Genomic DNA, 16,319 nt, shown 5'->3' on the forward strand with positions numbered 1-16,319 from the left:
AGCTATATGTGTCTGGAGAGCTGCCACCAGAATTCTCAGCCTTGCAAGTTGTTGTGAGAAATGTGGAAAGTTCTTTTAGGTAATGTTTGTTTCCTGGCTGCAAATCTGAAGACAAGGCAACTAAGTATGAGCCTAGCAGAATGATTATATCTTGACCTTGAGTTCTTATCACTGTGTACCTACAAGGCAGATAGGGTGGTTGCTTTGCATTCCCCATTTCAGCTGGCCACACAGATCCTTTTGTTGCTTAATTGATTATGATATAAGAGTAGTGGCTTTCAAATGCCTTAAATCATTACACAGTAAGAACATAAAGTATATTATGATCCATCATATACCTACATATGTAAAACCATATGTGTAACAACATTGAAACAAAAGCTTAACAAACAGGTATATTCTATTTTGCGTAATATGAAACCATTCCCTTTAATTTATATATAGATAATAAATCCATTTATAATAGATAAAACTGAAGATATATCTTATTCATAATCTACATATACATGTATTTTCTATTTTTAAAAATGTTAACCATAATTCATCAATGGTCTGTGATTACAGTCTGCAAAATAAGAGGTTACAGTAAATCTTTCCATAACAGAAGAAAGTTCTCCTGGGAGTTCCACCATTTCTCATTCTCCAAGGGGGTACTTGCTGCTTTGCTTACTTTATTTCAGCATTAATGCAGAGTTTGTGCAGGGTTAACTTATGCTTAATACTCTAAGTGTTCTGACAATTTTTTAAGGTTCATTTGTATTCTCAGTTGTGCTAATTAAATTAATTAATTAATTTAAAAATATTTTATTTATTTATTCACGAGAGACAGAGAGAGGCAGAGACAGGCAGAGAGAGAAGCAGGCTCCCTGCAGGAAGCTTGATGTGGAACTCAATCCCAGGATTACGCCCTGAGCTGAAGGCAGATGCTCAACCACTGAGCCACCCAGGCATACCACAACTGTTCTAACTTTAAAAACTATTTCTAATCTTTATTTTTAAGTGAAAATTAGGAAGCAGGCAGTTATGAACTATCATATATAAGCATCCTATATAATGTATTAGTATACATTAGCAAACTTATAAGGGAATTAAAACATTTTTTTGAAACTTTTTTTCCTTGTAACAAATTTTCTTTAGTGTGGCACAAAACATATTTATTAGTAGATCCAAATTCTTTTGGTCTCTGTAAAAATTAAAATGCCTGTAGAGAGCAAAATGGAGTGTCCCATGTCAAGCAGGAGCCTGTTCAAGCAGGAGCCTGTGTCAAGCAATGACCCAAGCAGTTATGGGGACACTGCTGCCACGAGATATCACAGAGACCAGCGCCAGCTGGTGACACCCCAGAACTGACAACCAGCAGAATAAAAAGAGGAGGCCTGCGGGGGTCCCAGACTGATTCAATCCCTTTAAAAGGGGGAAGATTTTTATGGCACACTGTCAGAATCCTCAGACATGACCCCTCTATGTCTGGCCACTTACAAAAGGCAGCTGTGGCCAAAGGCTCTGCCCCATTGATCTCTGAACAGAGCTGAGATCCTTCACTACTTGTACATAAGAAGCAGTAAGTGCCCAGAGCTGACCCGGACCAGACTGAGGCCTCACCTCGACTGTGAGCTCACAGATGGACTTCACGTTTGGTTCATTAACTTCCTACACCCTTCTGTTGCCTTGTTTGTTGTGTGGCTTGTCTTAGGTTCTGCTCTGTGTGCCGGGTAAGAAGCCAAGTTTACCCACATGGTGAAATGCCATTGACTTCAGATTCCTGAACCTGCTTTACAATTGTGATTAACTTTGCTTTATGAATGAAGACAGCTGACATTGTGGAAAGACACAACTCGTGTGTGTGCCTTTATAGGGTGCTCATGACAAAGCCAAAAGTAGATAAACTTATGTTAATCTTTAATGTTTGTCTTATTTGGAAATAAATTAGATATTTAACAAATATCCTTTATTTAGTTTAATTTAGTATAAACAGTGATCTTACTTACATTTATTTAAATTATTTGCTTTTAATCATTATATTTGGATTATACATTAAACAGCTAACCATCACCTTATTTCTCTTACTGACAAAGTTTGTAACATATAGTATGAGCTTTGATTTGTAAACCCAGGTAGAAAAAGTTGTTTATCTACATTAAGTGTAATAAACTTAATATAAGAACCCTGAAAACATGCCTGTTTTTATTAGACCAACCATTTAAAATTTAGGTTTATTTATGAAAGATTGTCTATGATCATATGAACTTGAAAAACATTTGGGTTTGTTTCTATATTTCTTTAGAGTATATTTGATTTCTCTTAATTCTTTTTTAGGATTGATTGATTGATTGATTGATTTATAAAATGATTTTATTTATTTATTCATGAGAGACACAGAGAGAGGCAGAGACATAGGCAGAGGGAGAAGCAGGCTCCCTGCAGGGAGCCTGATGCAGGACTGGATTCCAGGACTCCAAGATCACGACCTGAGTCAAAGGCAGATGCTCAGCCACTGAGGCACCCAGGCATCCCTATATATATATATATATATATATATATTTTTTTTTTTTTTTTTAGATTTTATTTATTTATTTTTGTGGGAGAGAAAGAGACAGAGAATGAGCACGAGCTGGGGGGATTGGCAGAGGGAGAGGCAGAAACAGAGCCCCAACTGAGAAGGGAGTCAGGCCTGGGCCCCTGGGATCATGACCTGAGCCTAAGGCAGTTCTTAACCGATTGAATCACCCTGGTGCCCTGACTTCTATAAAGTCTTAATTTTTTTTAAGACAATTACTTAGAGCTCCTTACAATTTTAATTTAATAATTAAACTTCGTATCATCTAGAGGTAGAAAAATATTGTGTACTTATAACATACATAGTATAGACATGCAACATGTAGGTAGGCATAGAGATCTTATAGCTTTTGTTTAAAACTATTAACTATGTTGGGGCATCTGGGTGGTTCAGTAGGTTAAGTGGCTGACTCTGGATTCTGGCTCACATCCTGATCTCAGGGTCCTGGGATCAAGCCCTGTATTGGGTTCCGTGTTCAGTGAGGAGTCTTTTTGTCCCTCTGCCCCTCCCTCAGCTTGTGCTCTCTCTCAAATGAATAGATAAAATCTTAAAAAAAAAAAAAGAAACGTTAACTGATGTGGGAAGGATGCTAGGATTTGAAGCTGATGGCCAAGAAAGAATTCTTGAGATGTCTTTGGAGCAAAATGGGGGTTTTATTAAGGCACCGGGGACAGGACTTCTTCCGGGGCAGAAAGAGCTGCACTGGGGTCATGAGGAGTGGCCCATTATATATTCTCAAGTTGAGAGGGGGTTAGGGAGCATAAGCCTCCCAGATATTTTGGAAACAAGGTTTTCAGGATCCTGAGGGGGTTAGGTCTTGTTAGGAAAAGATCGTATTAGTTTAGTAAACCCTCAGTCAGGAGACGCTTGGGGGATATTTGCTAACATGTGTCTTGGGGTGAGGGGGGGCGGTTAGGGAGAAAGTTTCCAAAGGAATTTTTATATGTTAAGGAACACTTACAGGATCCTGGAGGATCGGCTAAGATTGTCTTGCCCTTAGCAAAGTATTAACATCCAGGCCGCTGAGTCCCTAGAGGAATGTCACTCTGTTTCAAGGACTTGTCAATAGGCTGTAGGTAAGGAAATTTAATTTTTCTTTGCCTTTGTTTCCCACATCATTTACCATGTCTCAGGTATATAAATCAAAAGGAAAAAAAAAGTTGGATCTAAATTGTATTTCTGGCAGATGGACTAAGTTAAGGTTATGGGCTCTGTGGCCAAAGTTTGCATGCTTTAAGGATTCTTTTAGAACTGTTAGAGTCATTTTGCCTTTTAGAAGGTTCTACATATCAATCAAAAAATGCATTTCATTGTCTCTAAGAAGTCTGGAATGCTCTCTCTTAAGAGTGCTCCTTAGGATGGATTTATCTAAAACAAGGGTTCCCCAGAAGGGTCATTATAATTTCTAAATATCCAGAAGTTCACCCATTTTTCCGGAAAAGCACCAGAGCCTGGTCCAGGAACAGGTGGAACCCATTTTGCCTTTGGAGTCCCTAAAATGTCTTTAACTATGGGGGGCCCTGTTTCCCAACAGCTATGCAAAAGCCCTGGGAATTATGTGCCCCCTGCCACTCCCCGCCCTTGCCTTTTGAACGGGATGGGTGACTTACCAGCCAGCTTCAACAAACAGAAACAAAAGAGGGAACACATTCATAAGAAACATCCTGAATAAAGCCTGAGAGCTTAAAAAGCTCACTTGCCGTCACACTCCAGGGCCAGCAGCAATCTGTGAGTCAAACAGGCTCTGTGGGTATCTCTGTGGGCACCTGTTTGCTCACCAGCATTGGAGTTGGGGGTTTCCTCTGGATCTCATTTCGAATACACCATTTAATGTCAACCCTAAATATAAACTAGCCAGGGCAGCCTGGGTGGCTGAGCGGTTTGGCACCTGCCTTCGGCCCAGGGTGTGATCCTGGAGACCGGGGATCAAGTCCCATGTCAGGCTCCCTGCATGGAGTCTGCTTCTCCCTCTGCCTGTGTCCCTGCCTCTCTCTCTCTCTGTCTCTCATGAATAAATAAATAAATAAAATCTTAAAAAAAAAATAGCCAGTTATTTTCCTAGCAAATTGAGTTTATTTGGGAATAGCAGAGGAACTGCAATTTGGGACAAGCAAACCATGGCCAACCACAGGCAAGTATGAAGAGACAAAAGGAAGGTCAGCTTTTGTTTTAGGAGAAATTGTGGAAGGTTTTTAAAATAACAGTTCACTGGAGAAGAAGAATTTGAGGTGTGGTGTCCCATTGGCTGCAAATGGTGGTCAGTGCCTTGTTGCTGGGGCAGGGAGGGATCTTTTTTCTTAAAAGTAGGAGATAAATTTCTTTTTCTTTTTTTTTTTTTTTAGGAGGAGATAAATTTCTATGTGACAAGTGTTCTCTCTTGTCAAGAATTACCTTCCTTTTATCTGTAAGAACATGGTAGCTCCCTCATCAGGGCTTCTGATTCTGCCTTTTTTTTTCTTGAGAGAGAGAGATTGAGAGAGAGAGAGAGAAAGAGAGAGAGAGGTGGGGGTGGGGGTGGCTGCAGTTAGGGGCAAAGGGAGAGGGAGAAAGACAATTCTAAGGCTCCATGCTCAGGCAAAGCCTGATGAGGGGTTCCATCTCATGACCCTGAGATCATGACCTAAGCTGAAATCAAGAGTTGGGCACTTAACTGACTGTTTGCCCCTCTGATTCTGTTTTTAATGAGGTTTCCTTTACTTATTTATTTTTTTTTTTTATAATTTTTTTTTAAATTTTTTATTTATTATTTATGATAGTCACACACAGAGAGAGAGAGGCAGAGACATAGGCAGAGGGAGAAACAGGCTCCATGCAGCGGGAGCCCGACGTGGGATTCGATCCCGGGTCTCCCGGATCACGCCCTGGGCCAAAGGCAGGCGCCAAACCTCTGCGCCACCCAGGGATCCCTCCTTTACTTATTTTTATAGGAGTACCTGGCATCTGCCCAATCTCACACCTTAACCTATACCATGGTGCATATCACCACTAAAGACAGAGTTGGAGTAATCTAATATCTTGTAGGACCAGGTCAGAGATACCTCAGACCCCGGAGTCACCTTGGAACCCAGCAAACAGCAACTCCACATGGAGGCAGATGATTGCCCATCCAGCTGGTGCCTCTGACCCATGTTCATTGTTCAGGGTTGGGCTCCTTCCACCCTTGAGGTAACGTAGGTTGGTGGGGATGGGCCCTGGCAGGCCAAGAGCAGCTGAAGGGTTGGGTACTGCACATGCTCGGCTGGAGATTTGGGTAGCAGATTCCTAGGACAGGGTGTTGACCAAGAAGAGGGTGTGAAACAACCAAAACTTTATTTATTCATGAGAGAGAGGCAGAGGGAGAACAGGCCCCATGCAGGGAGCCCGACATGGGACTCGATCCTAGGTCTCCAGGATCGTGTCCTGGGCTAAAGGCAGCACTAAACCACTGAGCCACCCAGGCTGCCCCTCAACCAAAACTTTTATCTGGGGTCTTAGGGATTGCAATCTGGGAGGCAACGAATTGACCATATTGAAAGATTGCCACCAACTAGGTGTAGGGAGTATAGTTTGTTTTGAGAGAATGACTGATGTCTTCAGAGTTAAACTAATACACAATTGGCTCGTCAGCTAACAAGTGTTACATTTTCTCTATTTCAGTCCAAAGCAAAAAGGTGAGATCCAGAAGGTATGGAGTTGCAACTGACTAGTTGCAATTGACCAAAGTTAAAGGTTCATGGTGTTCTGAGATTTGAAACAGGAGATGGGCATAGGACCTCCTTCCTCAGTGGCCCCCAGACCCTGTTTGGATTGACTCTCTTAGCAATGCTAACTGCACTTTGGAATCTTCATTCACAAGTTTGAGTATTGGGAAAGGCTGGGTCACAGGAAGGAGCTTTTGGGGGTTACCACATGTCCACCTAATCTCAAGGCCTACTGACCCACTGTGGAATATGCTTCCTGCGGGAAGTACTGCCGGTTATTGATTGATTGATTGATTGATTGATTGCAGGTTTTTTAAACTCCTTTTCTAGGCAGGGGCCAGGTGGGCAGGACAGGGTATCCTCCACTAGGAGACATCAGAAACCCTGGTTCATTTTTAAATTTAATTTATTTATTTGAGAGAGAGAGAGAGAGAACGAGAGAGAGAGAGAGAGAGAGAGAGAGAGAGAGAGAGAGAAATCACAAGCAGGGGGAAGGGGGAGAGGAAGAGAGAAGCAGATCCACGCTGAGCACGGAGCCTGATATGGGACTTGATCCCAGAACCCTGGGATCATGACCTGAGCCCAAGGCAGATGCTTCACCGACTGAGCCACCCAGGTGCTCCAAAAGTCCTGGTTCCTGGAGGAGCTTGGGACACCATCAGATAGCAAGTCCACATGGGGCTGGCTGTCACACATTTGTAGTTGCCTCAGCAAAGTTTGGAAGGTAGGTTCCCTCCACACTGGAGGCTATCCAGGTAATTGGTGTCTGGTCAGGTCTACCAAAGGGCAGCTTCAGGGACTATACTGCACATGCAGGTCAGGGTAGTAAGGGATCTGGAAAGGCAAGTGTCAGGATAGCCAGGTCACAGGAGTACCCTATTGGGGTTTCATGGTTAAGCCTTAACCTACACAAATGTGCACATTTCCCCTGAACTCAGAGCTGGAGAATCTGTGCTGGTTTGTCTGGGCGGGCAGGGTGGGATGGCTGGAGAACAAGACCGGGGAGCCCTGATTGCTGGAGAAGCCTGGGAGCCCATCAGGCAGCTTCTCTGAATGGGGATTGACTATTGGCCATTTAAAGTTGCTGTCTCAGAAAGATTTTCTGGAGAGAGCTTGCTCTAGATGGAGGTTGGTTGGAGTCAGCTGGAGCTCCTTAGGCCTGGTGTGCCCCCATAGCCCAAGGCTAGCTGATGAGGGAAACTGCAAATGTGTGTGCCAGGCAGGTCAGGCTAGGGAGGGACCTAAAATAGGGCAAGTGTTGGGAAAGGTTGGAGGTCCGGGCGGGTTCTTAGAGGCCCACAGCCTGTGCCCACAGCAGTATGCACATTCCCCCTGGAGGTAAAGCTGGGGTTTCTGGATTGCCTTGCTAGGACTGCCTCACTGGAGCTGGTGAGCTGGGACCCCAGCAGGCAGCCAGTCTAAATTTGGACTCTTTCTCTCTTAAAAGCTGCCACTGCAGAATGATATTCGTGGCTGGTCTTCCTTCACCCTGGAGGCTATGCCATTGCTTGGGGACCTGCATGAGCTCCACAGGCCTGGAGGATCCAGGTAGCCCAAGAAGGGCCGATGGGGTGCTTAATGCACATGCGTGGGCTGCTCAATTCAGGGAAGTCAGAGACCTGGAAATGGGCGAAATCGGGAGAATCCAGGTTTCAAGTTGGACTCTTGGTGTCCATGGCATCAAACTAATTCCAAGCCCCAACCTACACTAAGGCACATACTTCTTTATTGAAAGTAATGCTAGAAGAATCTGGACTGCTATGCCAGGGCAGGGCTGGGAGGATTGGCTGGGGTATCATTGGATAACAGATACCTGGGAACCTTAAATGCTGGAGAAGAATGAGGACTGTTTGCTGCCTCAAAAAGATTTTCAGGTGATGGGATCTGCTCACCCTGGAGGCTAAGCAGGTAGTCAGGAATAGCCTGAGCTCCATGGGCCGGCAGGACCCCTCAGAGCTGAAGGCCAGCTGTCAAGGTGAGAACTGTGCATGCACCCCCGGCTCAGGTCTGTGTAGCCAGGGACCTGCAACTGGGCAATGTTGGGTGAGGCCAGGTCACAGGTGAGGGTCTTGGAGGTACCTCAGGTCTATCTAATCCCACCCCTAACCTACACATAAACTATATTCCCTTGAAGGCAGAGCTGGGGGCATCTGTATTGCCTTGCTGGGGTTGGATTTCATGAGCTGCGTTTCATTATCTTCTAAAAAGAGACAGTTGGGAGTCTTCATTGCTGCAGAAGCCCGAGACCCCAGCAAACAGTAAATACACACAGGGACTGACTGTTACCCATTTCAGCGGCCTCCTCAGAGCACTCATGGGAGTGGGGTGGGCTTCCTCCAGGCTGGAGGCAATACTGGTGGTTGGGCATGAGCCCTAGCTTCACAGGCCTGGAATGCCCCTACTGGCCAAGGTGCCTGACCGGGTGTCGATTGTCAGTGCCAGGTGGTGCAGGTCAGGGTAGCCAGGGACCTGGAACAAGGCAAGGTTGAGTGAGGCCAGGTCATAGGAGCCTGCTTAGGGGGATACCTGACATCTGCCTAATTACAAGGTTTAATTTACACAAAGGTACATGTCACCTCTGATGGCTGTTTGGTTTAGGCAAGCGAGTATTGCTCAGAGATTTTCTTTGCAATAGTATATTTAACACTGATGCAGTCTGTGGATTTCGCATGCTATTTGCATACAGGATACTGTCTTTTAATTAGCCAATAAAGAAGTAATATACTCCAAATCGAAGTTAGATTAAATCATACTATTTTACTTGGCAAGCGGGGATGAAAGGACTAAGTCCAGATACAGTTAGGTGTACCGTAGAGGAGCTGGTACTTGGGAGACGTGGCATGGTGGCTTAGCCAGCTGGGAGCTAAAGTCCAGGTGCCAGGGCAAAAATAAAAGTCCTGTGTTGCTAGAGCACATTGCTAGGAAACAAGGGCACCCAAATTCACATTGCTCTATTTGCTTCCACATGAAATATGTGTAGTAATAAATTGCTAATTTTATCCATCTGTGTACATAATGATGACAAATCTGCATTGCTGTGTGTTAAATTGAGATTGTTTGGTTTCAAGATTTTTAAAAGGTAATGTGATTTGATTGATTTAGAATTGAGAAAAAGTGGCTGCCATGGTTCTTCAATTAAACCTCTTTTTACTCCAACAGGAATCCCTGGGTGGCACAGTGGTTTGGTGCTTGCCTTTGGCCCAGGGCGCGATCCTGGAGACGCGGGATCGAATCCCACTTGGGCTCCCGGTGCACGGAGCCTGCTTTTCCCTCTGCCTATGTCTCTGCCTCTCTCTCTCTCTGTGACTATCATAAAGAAATAAAAATTAAAAAACAACAACCTCTTTTAGCTCCAACAAAGAACTGTAAGGGTCTCCTTCCTCTTAGTCAATCTGTTTTTGGCATAGGCTATAAATGGGGCATAAGTGAAGGTGGATAAAACTGATCAGAATTTGAGGATCTATATCTGACTTGAAGGTCCTGTACATTAAAATTCAAGACACAGGCTACTGTTGTGGGTTACCATGCCTGGGAGAGGTTTTATTAACGTAGGCTCCCATATTTTTGGGTAGAAATCTGTGGTGTGAGATGAAGCCTGAGGTATGCACTATGATAATGAAATGTGTACTATGCTAAGTTTCCTATTTGTCCTTTATATGCCTTACAAAGTGTTCCTGTTCTTTTGAAGCCTGGACATAATGTCCATGGATCTACTGTTATTTTTCTTAAAGGTGAATATGGATCAAGCAGTACATGAGGAGTGTAGTAAATGAATATATTTTTTTGCCTATTTCTATTTAAAGAAATGATTGCCCATTTTGCATATTCAGCAGTTGCTCTTTTATGATAAAATGCTGGCATACAAAGTGAATCAGGAATTAAATTGAGGTTATTTTCTCAGAGACTCGGCCATGTGTCCAATGCTGCACTTGTCAGTAGGATACGGGAAAAGTAAAAATCAGTGCCTACTTTCTTGGTATCTATGCTGGGTTATACTCCCAAGAGCCAGTTAGCAGCTCAGCCCAATCTTTATCTATTAGGGAGTGTTGTTCATGATCATTGTTGATTCTTGTGGAGATCAAAGTGGAGGTTTCTGTTGCTTTATCAGCTCCCTAAGTATTTGGTTTCTCCATTGGTTGAAGGTTTCCTGCGAGCAGATCATGCTGATAAAAAAGGGGTGGAGTGGAGGGATTGGGCTTGGTGATGTGGTGATGTTGATGAGTCCTCATTTGCAATAAGGTGAGCAGATTGGTGACATGTGAAGGAAGCAGAGGATGTCACTTACCTTGGGACCAGAAAGTGGCGTTCCACTTTGGAACAGTGGTGCAGTGTTGTTACTGTCAAAGGAGTATCCGTAGCTGCAATGAGTGTGTATGTAACCAGTAGTGAGCAGTGGGCAAAACGGCTTGGGCAGCAGGCAGGACTCCGCACTGACCCACGTAGTACTCTTGATAGGTTAAAAATGCATAGCAAATTTTTACCTGCAATATAAAGATAATGTCCTATAAGTTTAAAATTCTTTCTTGTTTTTGCTACTCAAGGAAATCCGTTGTTATTATGGCCATTATTGTCAGTATTTCCCCAAGCATGATCACCCCGCATCATGGTAGGCTAAAGATGAGGCATCATCTAGTGTTGATGGTGGTGTTCTTCATACCTGAAATGTTTTTTAAGAATTTATTTATTCAGGGCAGCCCCGATGGTGCAGTGGTCTAGCGCTGCTTGCAGCCCGGGGTGTGATCCTGGGGACCCGGGATCGAGTCCCACATCGGGCTTCCTGCATGGAGCCTGCTTCTCCCTCTGCCTGTGTCTCTGCCTCTCTCTCTCTCTCTGAATAAATAAATAAAAAATTTTATTTATTCATTAGAGACAGAAAAAGACAGACAGAGGCAGAGACATAGGCAGAGGCAGAAGGGAGAAGACATAGGCAGAGGGAGCCTGATGCAGGACTCAACCCCAGGACCCTGGAAACACACCCTGAGCCAAAAGCAGATGCTCAACCACTGAGCCACCAGGCATCCCTTTATACCTGAAATTTTTATAGAGGCATCATATGATTTTAAAAATTTGATGTAACATGCTCTTTCCTTTGGTCACCCAATAGGTATATTAGTGACAGGTGCTGTGATTTCCTCCGTATTATATGGTCTATTGATGAATATATTCATATGTATGTTAATTTCTCAATTTGACCACTAGGTGGCAGCATTCCTCCAGAAATTGTTCAACAGCAACACTTCTCAGTTGGTCTTTTAATGCAAATACAGTTCTATTTCTCCAATGACGTTAGCTTCAGGACACATCTTGCACTTAGGAACACACATATAAAATTATGCAATTATAGTAATGTAACATATTTTTAAAAAAAGTGATTCAAGCATTCTTTTTGTTTTCTGCTGCAAAGCAATTGAAAGATACACAGGAATAAATTGGAGTAATGAGAAAGGCATCATGAAAACTGAGATGTGAATAATCTACCTAACACACTAGATAAAAATCCCCTCCCAATTTCCAACACTTTCTCAACCGTGCTTTTATATAGCTGTCCTGGGACCTGGAATTTCTTCAAAATCCTAGCCTTTTCAGGTGTTATCTGCTCTCACACTTCACCCTCTCCTTCATCCTGAGGGCAGAGAAGACCATCTCTTCTGCACTTCCCTGTACCTCCAGTATAGTACCTTCCCATCGTCCAGGGGTTTATTTATTTCATCTGTCTCTCCCTTCACTGTGAACTTCTGAGCCTGGCACATGCAGGGAACCAATGATTGTTTGCTGAATGAATGCTAAACTTACCTAGCTGTGTGTAAACTCTGCTGTCCATTGTATGAGACGTTATTTGGCCAAAAAAAAAAAAAAAAATTCCATCAAATCAAATTGTCTTCTTATTTTCTCCATACACTTCCAATACCGGCCATACCCACATAGATTCAAGTGCTGAAGCAAAACTTAATGACAGAGTTTCAGACCCCTAGAAATTCTTATGTTTTTTGTGAATGTGAAAAACCTCTTTAGTTTTAAAGTCACTGTATTTTATGGCAATGATGAACATAAAAAGATGTATCTTATTGCAGAACTTTCTTGAACTCATTTTATAATTAATAACTAATGTTATGAATGAAACCAAATGCTTCTTGTTAAAAAATTGAAGGGGATCTGAACAATGTATAGGAAATAGATCCCTTGGCATTACTACCAAGAGCCTTTTAGGAAATAGTGTTGTTACCTTTTCCCAAAGAGATAGGCTTCTTCTCTTCTAGCCTTTTAAGAAGGGAAACTAATCTAAACTTATTATAATGTTGGGGTACCTGGGTGGCTCAGTAGGTTAAGCAGCAGACTCTTGATTTCAGTTCAGGTCATGATGTCAGGGTCATGGGATCGGGCCTCACGTTGGGCTCCCTGCTCCAGCAGAGGGGCTGCTTCTCCCTCATACTCTTGCTCTTTCTCTCTCTCAAATAAATAAAAAAGGATGTGGCTGCTGTCCTCAACAGCTCATACTCTTGAAAAAAATAACGTTAGGTTCTGTGAGAAGTAAGCTATGTCGATCTCATTTGTGCACTGCATTTGGATTTTTGGGAAGTTTATCCAATATCAGAATTACCATAAAATTGTATTTAAAACTTATCTCCTGTAACCACAGATTCTGTTTACTGTTTGTAATACATATGTTGTATGTAGTGCAGAGTCTTCACCAGGCCCTAAGTGAGAGGAAAGCAATAAGGATTTGATGATTATGTATTTTCAGACTAGCATAAAAATCCTAATTTTGAATGAATAATTTAAGTAGACATTTTAGCTTAAGTTAAATTACAAAGTTACACTTTATATTTTGGTGGTGACAAGAAAATTAAAAAAAACCAACAACTAACATGTGTAGTACTTCACAGTCTGTAGAAAACTCTTATGTGCTGTATTTCATTTGGTTGAGACAAGAGTTTCCAAAGATAGGCAAGGTGAATATAATTTCTTTATTTAGAAAAAAGGAACCAGAAACTCACGGAATAATATAAGGGACTTGCTTCACATTATACAGTTAGTTATATGACAGGCAGCCCTGGTCTCCTGACCTCTTGACCTCTGACCCCTCATGTCCTCCTAATCATCCAGGTGCCCTGGCCTGGAGCTGGAAGCCGAGGGGGTTAGTTCCATTTCAATCACTTAAGTTCCATATAAACATTAGTGCCTAAATATTTTGAGCTTCATTTTCCTTGTTTGAAGATGACTGTTAATACGTCTCTTCTATGTGATAAGGTCACTGAAGTACATGAAAACTAGTAAGTACTGTGTGAGGTATTAGTGCGATCCCTCAAAAAAACATATGCATGTACTATAATTGATCCTATAGACCTGTGAATCCAGAATCATTAATTATTGGGAGAGGGGATGTCTTTTAGGTAATAGAGGGCTTAGTTTAGATTATCGATTATTAAAACATGGGACCTGGAATCAGATAAAATAAATTTTAATACTGCTCAGCCATTTACCAATAGCATGACATCTGACCTGTTATTAATAATAATATTAGCAATTATATGTGTATATTTTAGGGGAATCTTTAAGCAATGAACAGGTTTTAACAGTTGACTTAAATTTATAGCATATAGGAGAAGCTTTAATAGCAACAAACTAATTTTATCTTAGCTTAAAAAAAATCTTTGGACAAAAGTCTATATGACATTAGCTGCTATAACCACACTGTGGCACTCCTTCCTTATGTAAGACTTTTCATTTCAAATTTTCTCAGTAAATTGTGTTTTATAAAATGCAGTGTCATGTTATTCCTGGGGAATTGATTGTAGTTTCTTATATGTTCCTAAGTATATTAATAATTCACTACAAAGTTTCATAAATATTAACATCGTAATCCCAAACAACTGAAAGTAAAAAGTCTTGATATTGAAAAATCAATTCAGAAAATCCTGTAGCCTCTTGCTCTTGATTGTGTGATAGTGTGTGTGCTTGCCTATGTGCATGTGTGCACAAAGCAGCTTAGTAGTGGAAGTGCAAGATTGCAGAGTCCGGCACACTAATTAAATAATATTCCCCACCCAACCTAGCATACTGACCAGCAAACTTGGTTCCTAGAGGTACATTGCCCTAATATGCTCTAACTTGAGATGTTGACTGAATGACTTAGCAGGAACAGAAACAAAATTCTAGCCTTACCTGAGAAGAGATGAACCTAGGCAATATAATATGAATTGGGGATCTTGTTGTAGTGAAATGAATGGAATCCATGGAGTGTGGATATGACCCACAAGGCCCCCATCCAGGTTGCTTAGGAGTAGTTCAATTTTTTTCCCTAAGAGAGACTCTGAATGCAGTCTGTGGAAGAGGAATAGATACTGGACAGGAAGATATATGGGTTTGCGAGAGGGTAAAGCATCTAGAAGACTGACTTTCTCAGGAAGCCCCATCTAGACATACCTTAGTGGGGTAGAGAAGGTGAAGCAGCTGTGTCCCACTTTGCTTTGTAAGGAAAGGATGGTGGAGGACCACCTGAATTTATCTGGCTCTGGAGCAACTTGTGAAAATCTGTAAGACCCTGTTGCTCACGCTCTCAATATACATTTATTGAGCATCTACTTTTTTTTCAGACACAGAGTGTCAAGTACCAGGCATAAAATCTAAATGCTTGTAGTTTAGTTTCAAGGAACATACACTAGTGTAGGAATAGACACAGGCACAAGTAAACAGTAATGGAAACCCAACTGTGGAACGTTCCTTGATAGAGTGAAATAATAAATGCTGGTTGATTGTGAAGTTATTTTATCAGATGTTCCAGCATAGGTTATGAATTTAAAAAAAAATCCTGTTAGCCTTTGCTACATGCTAGGTGTCATGAGAAATTCTTTATACAAATAATCCTGGTACTGACAAAACATTGAGAGGGTAGATATTTTTATTCCTCTTTTGCAACTTAAGGAGTAAGCTTGGTCACTAACTGAGGTCTGATCCAAAACTTATGCTCTGAAACTACAGCTCTAGGCATTTTGCCTCCAAATTCAGTGATATTTTCAGTACCCAAAGGATGAGAGGATCATGGAATAAAATGGATTACTTTGCCTCCAGTGGCAGGGGAAAGGGATGCAGCTAGTGCAGGCATATTTGGATGGAAGGAGTGATCTGAGTACAATAAACAGGTCAGCTCATGAAACTTTCTTCCAATCATTAGAATCAATTAAGAATACACTAGCACCGACCCAGGCTTCATATTTTGGGCTACACCCAACACTCCATTCATTCACTAAAGATTTTAATTGCTATAATATGTTGTTAATGACTCTACATTTATAAGAGCAATGGGGTCTACACACCGTGATCCTCATGGCGATGAAGCCAGTCAATGATGAGTCAGACAACTTCAACAGAAATGACTCATCCAGAAAGATGCTTCTCCAATGGTTTTTGTCCTATTCTGAATAATACCCAACAGTTTAAAGCCATCACCGGACCAGGATACTGTTTAAATCTGATTTCCTAGCATTTTGCCCCTTGAGTGTTCTGCTCTAACCATATAATTTGGAAGCCTAGAAGTTTCTTCTCCTAAGTCGTGCTTTTCCATCTGCCTTATACATATATATATATTTTTTTTCCCTAGTATATTTGTTATTCAGATACTTGCTTAGCCAGTCTCCCCACTCTCTTCAGGTGACATTCATAAGTGTCCTGTATAAAGTAACAACCATACACTACTGCCTGCCTGCCCCCCCTTAGGCTACTTTATTTTTCTCCATAAAACTTATCACCATCTTATATAATACGCTATATATCTGTGTGTTTGATTGTTGCTACATCTGGAGAGAGCAGAAAGTTTGCTTGCCTTGTCCACTTTTGTAACCTCAGTGACCAGAAAAATAAATATTTGTTGATGGAATGATATTGTGATTATTTTGCTAATAGTATGGACAGGTATTTTTTTTTAAACATTTTCATTAAAGGATCATAGTGTATCAGGTTAAACAAGTAAGTTTTGAGCACTTGTGCTCTCTCTCTCTCTTATATGTATATATGCTAGACACAGTAGTAGGTGCTGGCGTGACAGTGGTGATCAAGACTATGTCCCTTCAAGGACTTTGGGCAAA

The sequence above is a fragment of the Vulpes vulpes genome, chromosome 13, assembly GCF_048418805.1.
Source record: "Vulpes vulpes isolate BD-2025 chromosome 13, VulVul3, whole genome shotgun sequence".
Lineage (NCBI taxonomy): Eukaryota > Metazoa > Chordata > Mammalia > Carnivora > Canidae > Vulpes > Vulpes vulpes.